The 22,650-nt window shown below is 46.3% G+C and overlaps 1 protein-coding gene and 1 non-coding gene across 2 annotated transcripts in view; one reads left to right on the top strand and one right to left on the bottom strand.

The window, feature by feature from the left end:
- LOC147095107 (uncharacterized) overlaps nucleotides 1–22,650 on the top strand; it is a 111,678-nt gene that overhangs the window by 47,926 nt on the left and 41,102 nt on the right. The gene's annotated exons all lie outside the window — the stretch shown is intronic.
- trnar-ucu (transfer RNA arginine (anticodon UCU)) lies at nucleotides 8,162–8,256 on the bottom strand. The gene is made up of 2 exons: nucleotides 8,220–8,256; nucleotides 8,162–8,197 (listed from the first exon to the last, which is right to left on the bottom strand). It is a non-coding gene; the product is annotated as a tRNA-Arg (tRNA).

The raw sequence follows: 22,650 nt of genomic DNA, 5'->3' as shown, positions 1-22,650 counted from the left end.
CTCTGGGTACAGGTATATTGTGTACAATAAAACAGGATTATTAAGCAGTAAACTTCCAGTACAAAGAAGTATACTTAACAAGATGATAGTCACAGTCTGTTCGTTGAACCCTGGTGTTCCTTCCGAGTGACTGTGGCACGGTCTCCTGGTGTATCTTGCTGTTTTCTGTTGACTGAAGCTCGCTTCTTTGGGTTCTTGCTGTGTTCTGTTGAATGAAGCTGCTACAAATCTCCGATTACGCGGTTCACGCTACTTTCTGTGTTCAAAACCTGTATCTTTATAACCTTTTTCCTTTCGTCTTGCCTACGGGGGAGTAATTAACCCTCTGACACCTGATAAAAGTATTGCTTCCCTCGTTTGACATCGTATGACCTTGTTAATCCCACTAGGTCTCTTTCTGTGCACAAAAAAGTACCCTTCACTTTTCACAGAACATTTCTTAAAATGTTTTCTAAACAGTCTGTCCATCCTATAGCTGTACCAATGAAGGATATCTCCAACTTCTATCTCTTTCTCTAGTTCTTGTTTGTTTAAGCATAATATTTCTGAAATCCTCTTCCCCACCAGCCTCCATAAACTTAGCACTACATTCCGTTACTTCAGTAATTGAAAACACAGCAGTTTCAGTCAGGTTGGCATAATTTCCCATCCTGCTTTTCTCTCAGCCATTCGTCATGTTATACAGGCATGTAGGCTTTTAACATTCAATTTCACATATTAAACTTCTTAATAATGTTTACTAAAACCTACAGGTACGCCCTATCCTACATATGGTTACTGAGGTGTGGTATCTCAGAACTGCTCACAGTGCTCTAGGTGTGGTCTAAAACCTTACCCAATCGACCCGGCCAAGTCCTGCTCACTTGCTTGTGAGAGCTGCCCCACAGAGTAGTCAAGTAACAACCTGACATAATCATACTCAAGGAGCCCTTCTCAAAGAATCACACCTTTCAGCCAACGTCCCAGACTTCTCCATCACCATCCCTGGGTATGTCCTGTCCCACCGGCAGGACAGACCCACCAGAGATGGGGGTCACATGTCCCATTCGTACCAATAGTCATTGGTGCAAGAATCCAGTCAATACATTTAGATCTGCATGACCACAAATTCTCCAATCACTGACCCTGCACCATATGTTTCACCTCCGCAATCATTATTGCGCTGGTTTTGTGATATTCAATTAGTCGTGTGACCACAAGTCTAAAAGAATCGCATCAGTCATTAAAATAATGTTACACCTCTGATATTTAACTGTAATAGAAGATGTTGAGAACAGTACGAGTATGCTGCAGGATAATGAATATAAACAGCAGGAATATTGCAATAAACGTAGAAAATGTTGGAAACACTCAGCAGGTCAGGCAGCATCTGTGGAGAGAGACACAGAGTTATCATTGCAGATCGATGAGCTTTCATCAGAACTGGAACAAGTTCGAAATGTAACAGATTTTAAGCAAATAAAATGGCAGGCAAAGGGGGAGCGGAGGAAAGAACAAGGGGAAGGTCTGTGATAGGCTGGAAGGCAGGAAAGATTAAATGACAAAAGTGGTGATGGTGCAAGGCTATAGGGGTGGTATTGGGAGAAGCAAAGAAACAAAAGATGGATCCAGAGGAGGTGTAAATGGCAACAGCAGAGTCATTACCAACTGCTGCTGGCCACAAAATGGGAACAGTGGATATGAACTGAAATTGATGAACTGAAATTGATGAACTGAAATTGATGAGCTGAAATTGAGTCCAGATGAAAAGACGAGGTGCTGTTCCTCGAGCTTCCATTGAGCTTTATTAAAACAGTGTAGGAGGCCGAGGACAGAAGCTCAGAGTCACGCTTGTGGTCTGGATGAAGGTGTTCCACAAAGTGATCACCCAATCTGCGATTGGTCACCCGAATGTAGAGAAGACCCACAGTGTGAGCAGCGAATACACTTTACAACATTGAAAGAAGTACAAGGACTTCGCTGTTGCAGCTGGAGTGAGTGTTTCAGGCCCTGGACGGTGGGAAGGGAGGAGGTCAAAGGGCAGGTGCTACATCTCCTGCACTTGCACGGGAAGGTGCCGTGTGAAGAATCAGCCTCCCCATCTGCTCCCTGTTCATCGGCTGCTGAAAACTTGTCTCCAGATTATAAACTGATTCTAGGTTAGAGATAAACATTCAGGGTAGAGCCTAAACACAGCGGTTGGCATAAATATATCTAACCAGAGGCAGCGTTAAATCTCCTGTATTGCTCAAATGCTTCAATATATCAATATGACAATAAATGTGTTCAAATACAGTGGGGGATTTAAAGCTGATTCAGGGCCAGTGGTTTCCAATGTGATCTTACATGTGGCTCTCTTGCCTCTCTCTCCCCTTCCTCCCACACGCTGCCGGTTTTATACTCTGTTTGAAATCTGCTGCTCTGGGCCAGTGCATTCCACAGTCTCACAACCCTTTCTGCAAATACAGTTTCACTGCTTGAATTCTAAGCCTATTGGTTCCGGGTATAGACGATAAAAAGAAAAAGGTCTTGCATTTATATAGGATGTCCCAAAAGAGCTTTACGGTCAATGAAGTACTTTTGAAGTGTAGTCACTGTTGTAATGAAGGAAACGCGGCAACCAATTTGCGCACAGCAAGATCCCACAAACAGATATGAACAGATATCCTGTTTAATGATGTTGACTGAGGGATAAACATTAGCCAGGACAACGGGGATAATTACCTTGCTCTTTGTCGAAATAGTGTTTCCTGTCCACCTGAGAGGCCAGACAGGGCCTCGGTTTTTCATCTCATCCAAAAGACGGCACCTCCGATAGTGCAGCGCTCCCTCAGTATTGCACTGAACTGTCAGCCTAGATTTTTGTGCTCAAGCCTTGGAATAGTTCGTAGATTTCAGGAGACGGGAGGAATCTCCCCCAAGCTCCACCTTAAACTCTGCACAGTCGCAGGACTTGAACCATAAAACCTTCATTTTCTTTGTGTAGTGTATGTGCCTTTAAGAGCCCCCTGTGTGCTGTAATGCTGGTAATGGCCACTCGGGCTATATAAGCCTGTATATTGTGTTGAATCAGTTAGTTCCCCTCCAGACTTTGTTCAGTAAACACCTGTGAAATCAACTCCTGTCTTCAGTGTCTCTATTAACACACGGACACAACAGTGGCAACGAGTTGGAAATGGACTTCCCTGCAATTCGGCAGCACCTCAAGGACATCGATTCCTTTGGCGTCCAAAGTCGAAGAAAAGCAAGAAAAAGAAAAAGCTGTGGTTTCACCAGCTAGCCGAGCTGGTGGCAGGTACTGCAATAATCCTTCCTGGGCATCGGGCTGGGGCTCCAGCGGCTGGCTCTGCGGCTAGGCCAAGCAGCGAAGGTGGAGGCAAGCAGTAACAGACGGGGAGGGAGCACTCGGGAGATGGCCGGTGCTGCAAGCAGGTCGGCGTTCAGACCTAGCAGAGAGAGTCCAGCGGGAACGAGTCTCCACCTGTAAATAAATAAATAAAAAGAAGGGAAACCCGCGGAAAACAGCGTTGTCATCGGCAGCAGCGGCGGGGAAGCACGGGAAGCACCATTTTTTTCCAGGATGCCTAAGTCTGGCAATATTGATGCTTTTGTTAACGATATAGAGGATTGGACCACATATGTGGAAAGAGTGGAGGTATATTGCACTGCAAATGGAATAGAAAATGAAAAAAAAGCATCAGTACTTCTAAATCTAATGGGCGCAAAGACATACGGGTTGTTACAAAACTTAATCACTCCAGCCAAACCAAAGGACAAGAATTTTAAAGAAATTGTTGATACCCTACAGGAGCACTTAAACCCAACACCGCTGCTGATAGCGGAACGATTCAAATTTTTCAAGAGGAATCAACACAAGAATGAAAATAACGCTGATTACCTCACCGAATTAAGAAAGCTATCAAAGCACTGCCAATTCGGGGCAGGACTAGCAGATTATCTTCGAGACAAATTCGTCTGCAGTCTCCTAAGTGAAGGAACACAGAAAAGGCTGCTTTCTGAGAAAGATTTAACACTGGACAAGGCTTTCAGTATGGCTGTATCATACGAAGCAGTCACAAGAGGAGCTGCAGAGATACAACAGAAGACACAGGACTTCGGCACCCATGAAATGACACAGGGTTTTAAGAGATGTTATCGCTGCGGCAGATCCACCCATGACCAGAAGGACTGCTGGTTCAAGGACAAAGCATGCAGGCAATGCAGAAAGATTGGACACATTGCACGGGTATGCCGATCTGGACAAAAAAAATCCACGGGCAGGAAAAAAAAAATCAATAAAGAAAAGTACAGAAAGGTACAAATGATGACGGACAGTAGCTTCGAAGACCAGAAGAGCGATAGCGACTTTGAAAACAAGAGACTAAGCTGTCTCAAATTACATAATGTAATTGCCAAAGAAGATTACCAGACCATTTGGGTTACCCTCACGATAGCAGGGTCCCCAGTTAAAATGGAGCTAGATACAGGATCAGCTCTGACCATCATAAATCGACGGGATTACGAGCGGATATTTCCGCATATACCTTTAAAAGACACATCCATTATCTTGAAAACATATACGGGGCAGAAAGTATACCCCAAAGGAAAAATAAGGGTGCCTGTTGTATACAACGGCAAGGAAATACAAGAGTTGAATTTATACATTCTGCAAGATGGTGGTCCACCGCTGTTGGGACGTGAATGGATCAGGAAAATACGTTTAGACTGGCACTCCATTCAGGCACTGACGGTGACCAGAAAGGAAAAAAATGATGATGACGTCATACCTGAACGATTAAAAGACATCTTGGCCAACGCCAAAGAAGTGTTTCAAGAGAAACTAGGAACCTTGAAAGGCATCACCGCCTCAATAAAAGTGGAAGATGCGGCAATTCCCAAGTTGTTTAAGGCAAGACCGGTGCCATACACAATTCGTCCAGCAGTCGAGGCAGAGCTGGAGAATTTGGAAAAGGCAGGCGTATTATCTGAAATAGATTGGAGCGAGTGGGCAACACCCATCGTCCCAGTCATGAAGAAAACATTGAATAATGATAAATCTGAAGAACAGAGAAAAATCCGCATCTGTGGAGACTTCAAGGTGACTGTAAACCCGGTCCTTCACATGGTACAGTATCCTCTTCCGAGGGTAGAAGATATTTTTGCCTCACTATCCGGAGGGAAACGTTTCACCAAAATTGACTTGGCACAGGCATATCTACAGATGGAGGTTGAAGAGGCCTCTAAAAAGTATCTCACGATAAATACACACAAAGGCCTGTACCAGTACATTCAACTGGTTTTCGGAGTAGCATCCGCTCCAGCTATCTGGCAAAGAGCTATGGAGCAAGTCCTCCAAGGGATTCCGGGGACTCAATGCTACCTAGATGACATCCTTGTAACAGGAAAGAAGGACAACGAGCACCTTGCCAATTTGGAGCAGGTGCTCACTAGGCTGAGAGAACAGGGCCTACGAGCAAATCGACCCAAGTGCGAATTTTTCCAGAATCAAATATCATATTGTGGCCACATAATTAATAAGGAACGGTTGCATAAGTCACCTGAAAAAGTTGAAGCAGTCATAAAAGCCCCAGCACCTGAAAATGTTTCACAATTAAGGTCGTTCCTGCAATTAATAAATTATTATCATAAATTTTTACCGAACTTATCAACTCTTCTGCACCCTCTTAATGAACTGCTACAAACAGGAGTAATTTGGAAATGGAGCGAAGACTGTAAACGTGCCTTCCATAAATGCAAAGACTTAATCACATCCAAAGAAGTTTTGGCTCATTGCAACCCATCACTGCCAACCAGACTGGCGTGCGATGCATCCCCTTATGGCGTAGGAGCAGTATTATCACATAAATTCCCTGATGGCTCGGAATGGCCGATAGCTTTTGCATCACGCTCATTGAACTCAGCTGAGCGTAACTATGCCCAAATCGACAGGGAAGCACTCAGCCTGGTATGGGGAGTGAAGAAATTCAACCATTACCTACACAGACAAAAATTTACCTTGTTGACTGACCATCAACCCCTCATCTCCATATTCAACCCTAAAAAGGGTGTTCACATTATGACAGCGCAAAGGCTACAGAGGTGGTCCCTTTTTCTAGGGGCACACCAATATAACATAGAATACAAAGGATCAAAACAGCATGGGAATGCTGATGGTTTATCGCGCCTACCATTGCCAACGGTAGAAGAAGCACCTACCGTAGGCCCAGTGGAGATTTTCCACTCTACCATAGTGGACTGTCTACCAGTAACAAATTCTGCCATTGAAAGGGAAACTAGAAATGACCCGACTCTCTCACGAGTCTACGATTTAACAGTGAAGGGATGGCCAGTACATGGCGAACGACTGTTGCCAGCATTCTCGCAAAGAAGAGAACAGTTGTCAGTGTGCCGAGGAACCTTGATGTGTGGATCCAGAGTGGTGATTCCACCCAAACTCTAGGATAAACTTCTAAAGGAGCTTCACGAGGGGCATCTGGGTGGAGTGAAAATGAAGAACCTAGCCAGGGCATTTGTATGGTGGCCAGGTGTCGATGGAGACAGCGAAGAAATGACCAAGAGCTGCCTAGGATGCCAGAAGGTCCAAAACACTCCACCACAAGCCCCTCTACATCCATGGGACTGGCCCTCATCTCCCTGGCAAAGGGTACACATCGACTTTGCTGGTCCATTTATGGACTCAATGTTCTTAATCGTGGTTGATGCACACTTCAAGTGGCCGGCGGTAATAAAGATGTCCTCCACCACCACGGAAAAAACCATCACAGTATTAAGGACCATATTTGCCAGGAATGGGCTGCCTGAACAGATCTGTTCTGATAATGGACCGCAATTTGTGTCTGAAGAATTCAGGAAGTTCTTAAAAAACAATGGGGTTAAGCACTACACGTCCGCCCCATACCATCCCGCCACCAATGGATTGGCTGAAAGGTTTGTCCAGACCTTCAAGAAGGCCATAAAGGCCATGGGTGATGAAGACATAAAACTTCAGCATAAGGTGGGTAACTTCTTGTTTGCATACAGGAATGCAACACATATGGTTACAAACCAAACTCGCGCCATGATGTTCTTCAATAGAAGCCTAAGATGCCGGCTGGATTTGATCAAGCCAAACATCAGAAGGGACGTGGAGAACCAGCAATTTCAAGGCATGAATGAAAGGCCAACTAGAACCTTCCAGATAGGTCAACAAGTTTTGGCCCGGAACTACCGTACCGAGAAATGGCAGCCTGGAACTATCTGCACATGACTAGGACCACTGATGTATACCGTGGACATCGGAGAAAGCATAATAAGGCGCCATGCTGACCAAATCATAGAGTCATCCGAAAAGGGACAACCTACACCACAACTCTATACGCCTAATGATGAAGTAGAGATACCCATAGTATCTACCTCTGATCCGGTGATACTGGAACCCGATGAACCCGACACTGGCATTCAAGCCGAATCAGCCTTGCCAAAAGAACCTACTACACCACCAGAAACTACTACACCACCGAGGCATTATCCGGACCAAGCCAGGAAGCCTCCAGAGAGACTAACTTATAATTGATTAACTACAGCAATGTGTAGATTATTTTTCTTGTAACATGTAATTAATGATTACTTAAAATATTATGTACTGGTTGGCTAAAAGGGGAGGAATTGTATTGTATGTGCCTTTAAGAGCCCCCTGTGTACTGTAATGCTGGTAATGGCCACTCGGGCTATATAAGCCTGTATATTGTGTTGTATCAGTTAGTTCCCCTCCAGACTTTGTTCAGTAAACACCTGTGAAACCAACTCCTGTCTTCAGTGTCTCTATTAACACACGGACACAACACAAAGCATGTATCTCTCTATCTCTCCCGAACTATTTCTTTTTTCTCTCTTTTCCCCTGATAGATTTCGCAGGCTTCCTTTAACGGCCACTTCTGATCTAACCTGTAACAGCAGCAGAAAATGGTAAAGAAAGAAATAATGACTGAGGCGGCAGGGAAAGTAATTCAGAAAAGTATAATGGAATGAATAAAATATTTCAAGTAGGTGCGCAGATTGAAGCTGGCCTGTTCTTCAATCACAATTCAGGCGATCTCAGTGGCCATTCCCATTCTCTGAAGGGCTTGAATGAACCAGTTGTGGCTTTGCTGCAAAATTTCACCACCGGAATCTGATTAAATAACGACTCTGGTGGGACTCGAACCCACAACCTTTGAATGACTTTCCCAGAAATCATTCACTAGAAGTCCAATGCGCTATCCATTGCGCTACAGAGCCGATGACATGCTAGGGTTTCACATTACTCTATACAGGGATAGTCATTGTTCGTCAACTGCAGCAGCAAAATACTGCGGCTGAAATCCGAAATAACAACAGAAAACGCTGGAAAAACTCAGCAGGCCAGGCAGTGTCCATGGAGAAAGAAACAGAGTTAACGTTTCAGGTCGATGACCCTTCGTCAGTCCAGAATGATGCGGGACTGATTAACTTTTGTTCATGTTTCTGTCCTGGAGATACAAGTGGATTGCAGCTGTCAATCATAACAGGGTTAAGAGGGAACCTCCTGCATTAATCAAACCACCAACAGCCTCCAGCTGTCAATTAAATCTCCCCATCAGAGAGAGAGAGAGAGAGAGAGACTGTCAGAGAGCTTCCAACATCCGGCCCTGAGTCTGTTACACTCACCAGCTGCTCACCCACACCCCGCTGTCAGAAACACTGAACATTTTTACCGAGACCCTTCAAATACAGTCTATAAAATGAGAAAAGATCAAAGTTCATCAAAATTCGATAGAATGGAACAAAGTTAATAAACTTTCCACCGTCACTCGGTAACCACGTTCGCCATTCCTTCAATCGGTGGAATAAATTATCGGCTATTAGAATTTTTTTCACTAGGTTGAATAATTTTTGTGTGAGGAATGTTCCAGCGTCATAAACCAGGGGAACGCGCCGACCGAGCTGTGGCTTGATCGCTTCTGGGCAGTCGGACAGTTCGTCCTTCATTCTGCTCTGATTCACTTTCCCAAAGCGGACCGACAGATTCTCAAATCTGCTGAATGGGTTTTCTGTTTTTGGTTCCTTTCTATTTGTCCCGCTCCCGACTGGCAATGTATTCCAGACCTCGTAGCAACCCTCCCCCTTGCATCGTGTCCGAGCCTCGATTGAAAGCGACCCACAGCAACCCCAACCTCGTCACCTATCCGCTGACAGACACACCGCGGTCACACTCTGCTTCAGTAAGATTAATGTCCAGAGCGGGTTCAAAGTCCAATTCAATTGCGAGCAGAGCGGAGCACTTGAGAGCGAAACAATTTTCCCTTTTGTACCTGTCTTCTAAAGCGCCGCACTGCTCCACCAGACAGTTCATTAGGACGATAATGTATCCCAATAAGTTTATCCCAATTCAGCCGTTCTCAGGGGTGCAGAAAGCAAAATGTGAAGATCCTGCATTGGCTGGAATCGAACCCGGGCCTAACACGGCAGGCAAAACGTCTCTGTTTGAACAAGGCAATGTCCGCACAGATCCGCGCAAGTGCGCAGTTGGAAACCTGTCTGAAAGAACATGCAGTCTGACAGAGCTCCTGTGATTACCCAACCCAGTCTGATCTACAGCCGCAGCACCGGCCACTCGCAGCTGCGATCACCGAGTGTTTAAGGCGTTGGACATGAAATCGAGCGGCATGTTTCTGCGCAGATGCGAATCCTGCTCCCAGCGCCGCTGCTTCAAGCTCTCTTCCGGAACCGGTCTAAAAGGATGGCTGATCAGCTGTGGGAGGCGGTGCTGTGCCGCCCGTCATTACTGTCAGTAACTCGTTGACTGTCAGCTGGCTGCACGTGTCCAGTGTGAAACCTGCCTGAGCGCCCAGCAGACTGACTTTAGTTTAACCATCTTTTATCTTTTAAAGATGTTTTCCAAGAGTTGCCCTGAGCAGATGGTGAGTTTCTTTCTGAAGAGCGGTTCGCCAATCCAGCTCTGAGGGAAAGTGGGTTGTGACTGGAGTCACTTGCGTAACAGGAAGTCTCGGGGCGGCAGTTTCCCTTTCTGAAGGACATCAATCAACCAGTTGAAGTTTCACTGCATAATCTCCCTGTCGAGCCCTGACCTGAAACAGGACTCGAACCCATAACTTGTCAATGCTGAATCTTGATTCACAAGTCCAATGAGATCTCCATTGCGTCACAGAGCCGATTACAACGCAGTCTTTTCATTTACCTGGCTGGTTGGTTTTTATGTTGCTCCAGTAAAGCTCGGGAATTTCGGACAATGTGGGGAAAACGTTGCGAAATCTGCGTTTTTCTGTTTAAAGGAATGTTATTTCGAAAGTGTCGATATGCTGTAAGAATAACCAGTAATAATAAATGGGGCGCCTTCAGAATTTGAACCTGGGACCTCTTGCATTTCAACTTTTAAATCCCAAAGCGAGATTCATACTCCAAGATCAACCAGCCGTCGAGCAAGTGCCTTTAGCCTCACAGGAGCATAAGAAATAGGGGCAGGCCATTCGGCCCCTCGAGCCTGCTCCGCCATTTCATAAGATCATGGCTGATCCGATTTTCGCCTCAACTCCACTTTCCTGCCCGCTCCCCATAACCCTTGACTCCCATGTTGCTCAAAAATCTGTCTATCTAAGCCTTGAACATATTCAATGATTCAGCTTTGGGGTAAAGAATTGCAAAGATTCACGATCCTCTAAGAGAAGAAATTCCTCCTCATCTCCGTCTTAAATGTAAGAAGTCACACAACACCAGGTTATAGTCCAACAGCTTTACTTGAAATCACAAGCTTTCGGAGCGCTGCTCCTTCGTCAGGTGAAGTGGAGAAATGCATAAAGACACAGCTTATATAGTCAGAGAATCATGTCAGATATTTACAGGTAATGTTTCCAACTGCCATTTATCACACCTCGGCAGAGAGATAATCACAGCAATCAAAGGTGTGAATGGTGTCCAAACAGGTCAGTCAGGAAAACATTACATCAAAGAACAATGAGATGGGGTCACAAGGGGTCAAATATTGCAGATGCTGGGGTCTGTATGAAAAACAAAAAAACAGAAAAAAAACATTTTTTTTGCTGGAAATCACAGCAGGTCCGGCCGCATCTGTGTAGAGAGAACAAGCCAATGTCGACTCGAGTCTGGATGACCCTGCGTCAGGTGGGGTTACATGTAGCGTGACATGAACCCAAGATCTCGGTTGAGGCCGTCCTCATGGGTGCGGAACGTGGCTATCAGTTTCTGCTTGACGATTTTGCTTTGTTGTGTGTTTTCGAAGGCCGCCTTGGAGAATGCTTACCCGAAGCCGTCCCCTATGGACAAGCCCTGCGAATACACAGGACCTGCTCAGACGAGGAGGAACGCGATGGACACCTACAGACACTGAAAGACGCCCTTGTAAGAACGGCATATGACGCTCGACTCGTCAATCGACAGTTCCAACGGGCCACAGCGAAAAATCGCATAGACCTCCTCAGAAAACAAACACGAGAAACAACCAACAGAGTACCCTTCGTCATCCAGTACTTCCCCGGAGCGGAGAAACTACGCCATGTTCTTCACAGCCTTCAACATGTCATTGATGACGATGAACACCTCGCTAAGGCCATCCCCACGCGTCCACTACTCGCTTTCAAACAGCCGCCTTACCTCAAACAAACCATCGTTCGCATCAAATTACCCAGCTTTCAGGAGAACAGCGACCACGACACCACACAACCCTGCCACAACAACCTCTGCAAGACATGCTAGATCATCAACACAGATACCATCATCACATGTGAGGACACCACCCACCAGGTACATGGTACATACTCATGTGACTCGGCCAACGTTGTCTACCTCATACATTGCAGGAAAGGATGCCCCAGAGCATGGTGCATCGGCGAGACCATGCAGACACTGCGACAACGGATGAACGGACACCACACAACAATCACCAGGCAGGAGAGTTCCCTCCCAGTCGGGCAGCACTTCAGCAGTCAAGGACATTCAGCCTCCGATCTTCGGGTAAGCATTCTCCAAGGCGGCCTTCGAGACACACGACAACGCAAAATCGTCGAGCAGAAACTGATAGCCATGTTCCGCACCCACGAGGACGGCCTCAACCGAGATCTTGGGTTCATGTCATGCTACATGTATCCCACCTGACACAGGGTCATCCAGACTCGAGTCGACATTGGCTTGTTCTCTCTACACAGATGCGGCCGGACCTGCTGTGATTTCCAGCAAAAAAAATGTTTTTTGCCTGTTTTTTTGTTTTTCATACAGACCCCAGCATCTGCAATATTTGACCCCTTGTGACCCCATCTCATTGTTCTTTGATGTAATGTTTTCCTGACTGACCTGTTTGGGCACCATTCACACCTTTGATTGCTGTGATTATCTCTCTGCCGAGGTGTGATAAATGGCAGTTGGAAACATTACCTGTAAACATCTGACATGATTCACTGACTATATAAGCTGTGTCTTTATGCATTTCTCCACTTCACCTGACGAAGGAGCAGCGCTGCGAAAGCTTGTGATTTCAAATAAAGCTGCTGGACTATAACCTGGTGTTGTGTGACTTCTTACATTTGTCCACGCCAGTCCAACTCCGGCATCTCCACACCGTCTTAAATGGGCCACCCCTTATTCTGAGGCTAGGCCCTCTCGTTCTAGATTCCCTGATGAAGGGGAACATTCACTCTAAATTTACCCTGTCCAACCACCTCAGAATCTTATATGTTTCAATAAGATCTCCTCTCATTCTTCTAAATTCCAATGAGTATAGGCCCAACCTGCTCAAACTTTACTCATAAGACAACCCTTCCATCCCAGGAATCAACCCAGTGAACCTTCTCTTAACTGCCTCCAATGCAAGTGTATCCCTCCTTAAATAAGGGGGCCAAAACTGTACACAGCTCTCTAGGTGTGTTCTCACCAGCGCCCTATACAGTTGTAGCAAGACTTCCCTACTTTTATACTCAATCCCCCTTGAAAAATGGCCAGCATTCCATTTGCCTTCCTAATTACTTGCTTCACCTGCAAGTTAACGTTTTGTGTTTCATGTACGAGGACAACCAAATCCCTCTGTGCCACCGCATTCTGTTGTCTTTCTCCATTTAAATAGTATTTTTCTTTTCTACTCTTCCTACCAAAGTGGATAACTTCACATTTTCCCACATTATATTCCATCTGCCAAATTCTTGCCCATTCACTTAACCTATCTATATCCCTTTGCAGACTCATTATGTTCTCCTCACAACTTGCTTTGTATCATCCACAAAATTGGCTACAATACACTCGCTTCCTTCATCCAAGTCATTAATATAGATTGAAAATAGTTGAGGCCTCAGTACTGATCCCTGTGGTACGCCACTAGTTACAAATTACCATCCTGAAAATGACCCATTTGTCCCGACTCTCTGTTTTCTGTAAGTTAGCCAATTCTCTATCCTATCTAATATATTACCCCAACACCACGAGCTCTTATCTTATGCAGTAACCTTTTATGTAGCACCTTGTCGAATGCCTTTTGGAAATCCAAATACACAACATCTACTGGTTCCCTTTATCCACCCTGCTCGTTACCTCCTCAAAGAACTCTAATAGATTTATCAAACATGATTTCCCTTTCATAAAACACCTGTTTGATTGTATTATGATTTTCCAAATGTCCTGCTACTACTTCCTTAATAATGGATTCGAGCATTTTGCCCATTGCAGATGTTAGGCTAACTGGTCTATAGTTTCCTGCATTCTGTCTCCCTCCTTTTTTGAATAAGGGAGTTACATTTGCGGTTTTCAAACCCGCTGGAACCTCTCCAGAATCCAGGGAATTTTGGAAGATTACAACCAATGCATCCACTATCTTTGCAGTCACATCTTTTAAGACCCTAGGATGCAGGCCATCAGGTCCAGGGGACTTGTCAGCCTTTAGACCCAAAAGTTTGCCTGACACTTTTTCTCTACTGATAGTGATTGTGTTAAGTTCCTCCCTCCATTTTGCCCCTTGATCTTCTACTGTTACTGGGATGTGGATTTAGGAAAAGATGATCACATTTCCAATTAACGAACAGGGGCGCTGCGAGCTGGGATCTCACCTGCGCAGAGAAAACTAATGGATCTTTGAACACAACACCTTAACAACTCGGGCATCCCAGCTGAAATCGCACTCTTTTTAAAAAGACTAACGCACAGAATGATCCGGGACTGTGAGCACACCCAGTTTAAACAGACACAGAATGATCAGGGACTGTGAGCACTCCCGGTTTAATCAGACACAGAATGATCCAGGACTGTGAGCACTCCCGGTTTAAACAGACACAGAATGATCCAGAACTGTGAGCACTCCCGGTTAAACAGACACAGAATGATCTGGAACTGTGACCATCCCGCTTTAAACAGACACAGAATGATCCAGGACTATGGGCACTCCCGCTTTAAACAGACACAGAATCATCCGGGACTGTGAGCGCTCCCGCTTTAAACAGACACAGAGTGATCTGGGACTGTGAGCACTCCCAGTTTAAACAGACATAGAATGATCCGGGACTGTGAGTACTCCCAGTTTAAACAGACACAGAGTGATCCGGGTCTGTGAGTACTCCCAGTTTAAACAGACATAGAATGATCCAGGACTGTGAGCACTCCCGGTTTCAACAGGCACAGAATGATCTGGGACTTTGAGCACTCCCAGTTTAATCAGGCACAGAATGACCCGGGACAGTGAGAACTCCCGGTTTAAACAGACACAGAATGATCCGGGACTTTGAGCATCCCTTTTAAACAGAGACAGAGTGATCCGGGACTGTGAGCACTCCCAGCTTAAACAGGCTCAGAATGATCCGGGACTGACAGCACATCCCTTTTAAACAGATGCATAAGGATCCGGGACTGACAGCACATCCCTTTTAAACATATGCATGAGGATCCGGGACTGAGAGCACATCCATTTTTAACAGACGCAGAATGACCCGGTACTGGAAATCAGAAATAAAAACAGAGAATGCTGGAAACACTCATCAGGTAAGGCAGCATCGTGGAGCGAGAAACAGAATTAACGTTTCAGGTCAATGACCCTTTGTCAGAACTGAAACAAGTTAAAGAAGAGAGATTATTAAGCAAGTGCAGAGGCAGGGAAAGGGAGGAGGGGAGAAAAGAACACAATGGAAGGTCTGTGATAGGGTGGAAGGCAGGAGAGATTAAATGACAAAAGGGATGGTGGTAGAAGGCAAAAGGAGATGGTAATGGGACAAGTTAGAAACAAAAGATGAGTCTAGATTAGGTTTAAATGGCAATGGCAGAATCATCAACAGCTCCCATGTGAGAGGCAAAAGCCAAGAGAAAAATAATAGGGGCAGAGGTTATGGTCTGAAAATGTTGAACACGATGTTGAGTCCAGAAGGCTGTAAAGTGCCTAATCGAAAGATGAGGTGCTGTTCCTCGAGCTTACGTTCAGCTTCATTGGAACAGTGTAAGAGCCCGAGTCCAGAGAGGTCAGAGTGGGAATGGAGTGGAGAGTTAAAGTGACAGGCGACCAGAAGCTCGGGGTCACCCTTACGGACTGAACGGAGGTGTTCTGCAAAGTAGTCACCCAATCTGCATTTGGTCTCCCCAGTGTAGAGAAGACCGCATCGTTAGCAGCGAATACAGTATACTAAATTGCAAGAAGTACAAATAAATTGCTGTTTCACCCAGAACGAGTGTTTGGTGCCCTGGTCAGTGGGAAATGAGGTTGGTAAAATTGCAGGTGTTGCATCTCCTGCGCTTGCACAGGAAGGTGTCATGGGGAGGGGAGGGGCTGTTCTGTGTGATTGAGCAGTGGACCAGGGTGTTGTGGAGCGAGTGGTCCCTTCGGAATGCTGAAAAGGGAGGGGAAAATGTGTTTGGTGGTGGGATCACGATGGAGGTGGAAGAAATGGAGGAGGATGATCTGTTGAATGTGTAGGCTGGTGGGGTGAAAGGTGAGGACAAGGAGAATCCTATCGTGGTTCTAGGAGGGAGGGGAAGGGGTGAGATCAGAAGTGTGGGAAATGGAATGGACATGGTCAAGGGCCGTGCCAACCATGGTAAAGTGGAATCTTCGGTTGAGGAAAGATAAAGACGTATCGGAAGCACGAGTATGGAAGGTGGCATTGTCAGAACAGATGCAACAGAGTGGGAGGAACTGGGAGAATGAGGTCGAGTCCTTACAGGAAGCGGGGTGGGAGGAAGTATAGTCCAGGTAGCTGAGAGAGTCAGTGGGCTTATAGTGGATATTTGTCGACATCCTATTCCCAGAAATGGAGGCAGAGAAGTCGAGGAAGGGAAGAGACGAGTTGGAGATGGACCAAGTGAAGGTGAGGGAAGGGTGGAAATTGTAAGCAAAGTGAATGAAAAAGAGGTGAGGGAGGGCACCTGAGTATGACTGGAACAAAGAATGTTCCACATATCCCAGGAAAAGGCAGGCATAGCTGGGATACATGTGGGTCCCACAGCAACACCTTTAATTTGGAGGAAGTGAATGGAGTCAAAGGAGAAGTTGTTCAATGTGAGAAGAAGATCAGCCAGGGGGAGGATGGTGGTGGTGCATGGGGACTGGTTGGGCCTCTGTTCAATGAGGAAGCGGAACGCCCTCAGGCCATCCTGGTGGGGAATGGAGGTGTAGAGGGATTGGACGTATATAGTCAAAAGGGGATGATTGGGACCAGGAAACTGGAAACTGTTAAAGTGACAGAGGGCATCGGAAGAGTCGCAGATGTAGTTGGGAAGAGACTGGACAAGAGAAGGGAAAATAGGCTTGAGATAGGAAGAAATCAGTTCCATGCAGAAAGAACAGGCTGAAACGATGGGTCTACCAGGGCAGCCCTGTGTGGGTCTTGGGAAGGAGGGAGAAGCGGGCTGTGCAAGGGTTGGGGACTATGAGGTTGGAGGCCATGGAGAGAAGATCTCCAGAGGAGATGAGTCGAGTGACTGTCTTGGAAACAATGGCTTGATGTTCGGTAGTGGGGTCATGATCTAGGGGGAGATAGGAGGAGGTGTTGGAGTGTTGCCGTTCAGCTTCCGCAAGGTAGAGGTCAGTTGGACAAACAACTGCAGCACCCTTGTCAGCAGGTTTAATGACAATGTTGGGGTGGAGCTGAGAGAATGGAGTGCTGCAAGTTCAGAGGAAGGTAGGTTGGAGTGAGTGAGGGGAGCAGAGAAATTGAGATGGCCGATGTCAGGCCGGCAACTCACAATGAAAAGATCGAGAGAGGGTAAGAGGCCAGAGGGAGAGGTCGAGGTACAATGAGAAATCTGAAAATGGGAGAAAGGGTCCACTATGAGGAGGGAAGTCTCCTGGTCAAAGAAGTGGGCACAGAGACGAAGGTAATGGAAAAGGAGCTCAGCGTCGTGCCGAGCACGAAATTCATTGAGGTGGGGGAGTAAGGGGATGAAGCTTAGGCCTTTGCTGAGGACTGATCGTTCAAGGTTAGAGAGGGGCAGGTCAGAGGGGATAGAGAAAACACAGCAAGGGGGTGAGATTGGAAGAAGTGATGTCAGAGGAAAGTGAAGGGGATGAAGCATCCCCAGGGACGTTGGTGTCTAAGAGTTGTTGAAGCTCGCGATCCTCGACACCTGAAAGGAAGATAAAATGTTTTCTTGTTGGAGCTGCGGACGAGGCGAAGGATGAAGTGGGACTGTGGGCCAGGCCAGCTCTGAGATAGAGTGAGTCGGTGCTGCTAAAGGGAGAGGTGGAGAGCGTGCATGTGGTGGCGCCTGGCGTGGAGCGCGGATCTCAGGCTGTGGCCAGAGCCTTGGGTGGAAGAACGCTGAATATCTGGGCGATATCTGTAATCCCGGGTGGATCTGGGACATGAAGGGGGGGATTTCAGTGGGGATCCCGGTGGAATAAGTGGGAGCCGGAGACAGTTGCTGAGGAAGGAGATGGGGCTGTGAGAGCCAGTCTGGCAGATGCCTGATCAAAGACCAGAAGGGAAACAGAAAACAATGGAGATGAAGAGGGTCAAAGAAACAAAGGGGAATCCCACCCGTCAGAGAGACCAGCAGAACATCTTCAAGGCGGGCATTGCTGGGGGAGAAGCGGTGGTGAATTAAACACTGACATTACAGCCAAACACTGGGGCTGCTGCAATCGGAGCTGAACACAGAGAGAGCTGGCAACACTCAACGGCTCAGGCAGCCTCTGTGGGGACAGAAGCTTCAGTTCCAAGACCAATCGGAGCCTCAGGCCACTGTCCGACCACCAGCTTGCTCGGCAAATCAGAGCGCAGCCCAGACCGCCACGGACCAATCACAGCGTGGCTCTTACCCACCCCACTCACGCCACCCGCAGGCCAGCTGACGGACAGCTGATTTAACCAATCGACAAGCGCCCCGCCGCGCTTCGACCAATCGTAACACAGCCATGCGGTTAACGTCCCGCCCGGCATCATTGCGTCATTAAACGTTATGCGTCATTTCGTAATTCCGCTCTGACGCATGGACGAGTCGCTGCTGGTCCCCGGAACCAATGATAGAGCGAGACAGCGCTCTTAAAGCGGAGTCGCATTCTGAATTACGGTTATTTCAGTGATGACCATTCAAGCGGGAACCGGACTGCGGAAAGTCAGAGGGTGAGAGAGGCGGAAATCGGGAGAGAGGAAGGGGTGAATAAATGTGGGGAACGTGGTGTAGCTTCCAAAAGTTCTTATAATAATTTGTCGGTGACTACACAAATCACTCTGGGTACAGTATATTGTGTTTTAGTAAAACAGGTATATTAAGCATTGAACATGCAGCACAAAGAATTAATACTTAACAAGGAGATAGTCACAGTTTTGTTCTTTTGTGCCTTGGCGTTCCTTCCGAGTGAATGTGGTGCGGTCTCTTTATTCTCCTGCTGTTTTCTCATAGAAACATAGAAACATAGAAGATAGGAGCAGGAGTAGGCCATTCGGCCCTTCGAGCCTGCTCCACCATTCAATGAGATCATGGCTGATCATCCAAATTCAGCACCCTGTCCCTGCCTTCTCCCCATATCCCTTGATCCCTTTAGCCTTAAGAAATATATCCAACTCTTTCTTGAATATACTTAATCAAATCAATCAAATCAACTTTTATTGTCATTGTTAGTGCACAAGTGCAATACAACGAAATGTAGGCTTGCGGCTCCCGAGAGTGTACAATTTGGATTAGGACACTTAAACATTCAACATACATTTATACATTTGGCTTGCAGTATATTAGCATAAATATGACAATAATAAAGTGCATTGGCAGATGTGCAGGCTTTAGTGTTTATTTGTGGAGTTCAGTAGGATGACAGCCCTGGGAAAGAAGCTGTTCCTAAATCTGGTCGTACGGGTGCGAATGCATCTGTAGCATCTTCCAGATGGTAGGAGGGCGAACAGACTGTGGCTGGGGTGGGTAGGGTCTTTGATGATGGACCGTGCCCTCCGTAGGCGGCGTTTCTGATATATATGCTCTATGGTCGGTAGCCGGGTGCCGGTAATGCGTTGGGCAGTTTTGACTACCCGCTGCAGGGCTTTCCGGTCATGGGAGCTACAGCTGCCATACCATACCGTGATACCGTGAACTGGCCTCCACCGCCCTCTGTGGGAGAGAATTCCACAGGTTCACCACTCTCTGGGTGAAGAAATTCCTCCTCATTTCAGTCCTAAATGGCTTACCCCTTATCCTTAGACTATCAGAAACATCCTTCCTGCATCTAGTCTGTCCAGGCCTGACAGAATTTTATAGGTTTCGATGAGATGCCCTCTCAATCTTCTAAACTCCAGTGAGTATAAGCCCAATCAACACAATCTCTCCTCATACATCATTCCTGCCATCCCAGGTATCAGCCTGGTGAATCTTTGCTGCACTCCTTCCATGGCAAGAACGTCCTTCCTCAGGTAAGGTGACCAAAACTGCACACAATACTCAAGGTGCGGTCTCACCAAGGCCCTGTACAACTGCAGCAAGACATCCTTGTTCTTGTACTCGAACCCTCTTGCTACGAAGGCCTACATACCATTTGCCTTCCTAACTGCCTGCTGCACCTGCATGCTTACCTTCAGCGACTGGTGTACAAGAACAACCAGGTCTCTTTGCACTTCCCCTTCTCCCAATCTATTGCCATTCAAATAATAATCTGCCTTCCTGTTTTTGCCACCAAAGTGGATAACCTCACATTTATCCACATTATAGTGCATTTGCCATGTTTCTGCCCAATCACCCAACCTGTCCAAATCGTGCTGGAGTTTCACGACATCCTCCTCACAGCATACCCTCCCACCCAGCTTTGTGTTGTCTGCAAATTTGGAGATATTACATCCAATTCCCTCGTCCAGATCTTTAATATATATTGTGAACAGTTGGGGTCCTAGGACCGATCCTTGCGGTACCCCACTAGTCACTGCTTGCCACTCGGAAAACGCCCCGTTTATTCCAACTCTTTGCTTTCTGTCCGCCAACCAGTTCTCTATTCAAGTCAATACCTTGCCCCCAATCCCATGTGCCTTAATTTTGCACGCTAATCTCTTATGCGGGACCTATCCAAAGCCTTCTGAAAGTCCAAATACACCACATCCACATCCACTGGTTCTCCCTTATCTATTTTACCAGTTACATCCTCAAAAAATTCCAGTAGATTAGTCAAGCATGATTTACCTTTTGTAAGTGCTTTCCAAGTGCTCTGCTATTACATCATTTATAATGGACTCTAGCATTTTCCCCACTACCGATGTCAAGCATACCGGTCTATAATTCCCTGCCTTTTCTCTACCACCTTTTTTGAATAGTGGGGTAACATTCGCTACCCGCCAATTCATGATATGTACAACTGCAGCAAGACATCCTTGTTCTTGTACTCGAAGCCTCTTGCTACGAAGGCCAACATACCATTTGCCTTCCTAACCGCCTGCTGCACCTGCATGCTTACCTTCAGCGACTGGTGTACAAGAACACCCAGGTCTCTTTGCACTTCCCCTTCTCCCAGTCTATTGCCATTCAAATAATGGGAGGGTATGCTGTGAAGAGGATGTTGTGAAACTCCAGCACGATTTGGACAGGTTGGGTGATTGGGCAGAAACATGGCAAATGCACGATAATGTGGATAAATGTGAGGTTATCCTCTTTGGTGGCAAAAACGTGAAGCTCCTTCAACTCTGATTCTGGGTTCGCGCTGCCATCGGTGTTCAATATCCATATCTTTATACATTTTATCTTCCTTTGTCTACGTGACTACAAACAGCTATCTGACACCTGGTACATGTTTTATGACCTTGTTGATCCCACTAGATCTCGCTTTGTGCATTTTAAAGGGCCCTTTATCTTTAGTTGTTCTTTCCAAAGACCATTTCCCAAGATGTTGTCTAAAGAGTCTGTCCATTTTATAGTGGTATCACTGAGGGGTGCCTTAAATTCCTCTCTCTCTTCTCTTCTCTTATCTCTTTGCGATCACCTTACTGAATACCACATATCTGACAGTCTCCATAAACCTAGAATTACATTCCATTACTTCAGTAATTCAAAACAGAGCGAGTTTCAGTCAGGTTGGCATAATTTCCCATCCTGCTTTTCTCTCAGCCATTCGCCATTTTATACAGGGTTTTAGGCTTTTAACATACAATTTCACATATTATAGTTATACAAAAATGTTTACTAATCATACAGATTGTAAGATTCGAACTTTTCATTAATAATCACGCAGTAAAATAGGGTTAATAAGACAGTTTTATTGACCAAAAGAAGCTTGTACAGAGAAACCTTTGATAAAAGGGCACACAAAATGGCCGCCGGACCTCGTGACCAGCTTCTGGGACCATTTGAATTTCTGTTACTGCAAGCCAGACAGGCTTGTGGATTGAGGACATTAAGCCCGCGAAAACCAGTTTCGGGAAGCCGAAACTCATGGAACTGAGCATACATATTGATTAGATTATAAGTACAGGACAGTTTTGGGTAGCAGGATGAGGCCCTTCAAGAAATGGGCAGACAATTGAACGAACACTTAAACCCATTTACTGTACAAAGAAAAGCCGTTTAACAGCCATCAACGGCAATCACCAGACCGATCAATTTACAAACCAAGTTACGGTGACAAAGCAAAGACATTATCGGCCCAGGAAGGCCAGTTAAGCTATCACTGGCTCCCGTTACGAAGACAAAATGCCCCTGCAGAGAATTCTGCCCACCAAAAATATTACAAAGACAGGACTATGATTTGGCGGGAGATAAGAATGTCCCAAAAAGGTATAACTGTGGATTGAAAGGTCCATCAGTAGCTTCACTTCAGTTTTCATTTCTTCAACGCTTCGGGACAGACTCTTCGGTTAAGGCAGCACTTCGGTTTCGGAACGTGGTCGGTGTTCGGCCAGGCAAGGCTCGGCCACGACGGGAAGATGACGAGGGTGGCCCGGGCACTTTTGTCGGGAGATCATCGATGACCCAGGCCGAAGGAGAAGACACCCTTGGGAAAAACGACAATCCAGGCCGGAGAAAAAGGACACTCCAGGCCCAGCACTCCAGTGCCTCAACATCCCATCGGTAACGGATTCTCACAGGTGCATCCAGTTCTTAAAGTCACGTTGGTAACGGATTCATCCGTGGCGAGCGCTCACCAAGGCTGTACCAGCTGCCTACATCGCGGGAGAACCAAGAGGAAAACAAGCTGCGCCAGAAGTTTCCAAATCCACGCGACGACGGAAAGCTGTGCCAAAAAGACTGCAA

The sequence above is a fragment of the Somniosus microcephalus genome, unplaced genomic scaffold, assembly GCF_052327205.1.
Source record: "Somniosus microcephalus isolate GS21.2 unplaced genomic scaffold, FLI_Smic_1.0 unresolved_chr1, whole genome shotgun sequence".
NCBI classification, from domain to species: domain Eukaryota; kingdom Metazoa; phylum Chordata; class Chondrichthyes; order Squaliformes; family Somniosidae; genus Somniosus; species Somniosus microcephalus.
The sequence above is the reverse complement of the archived record's forward strand: the minus strand, read 5'-3'. Positions and strand labels throughout refer to the sequence as shown.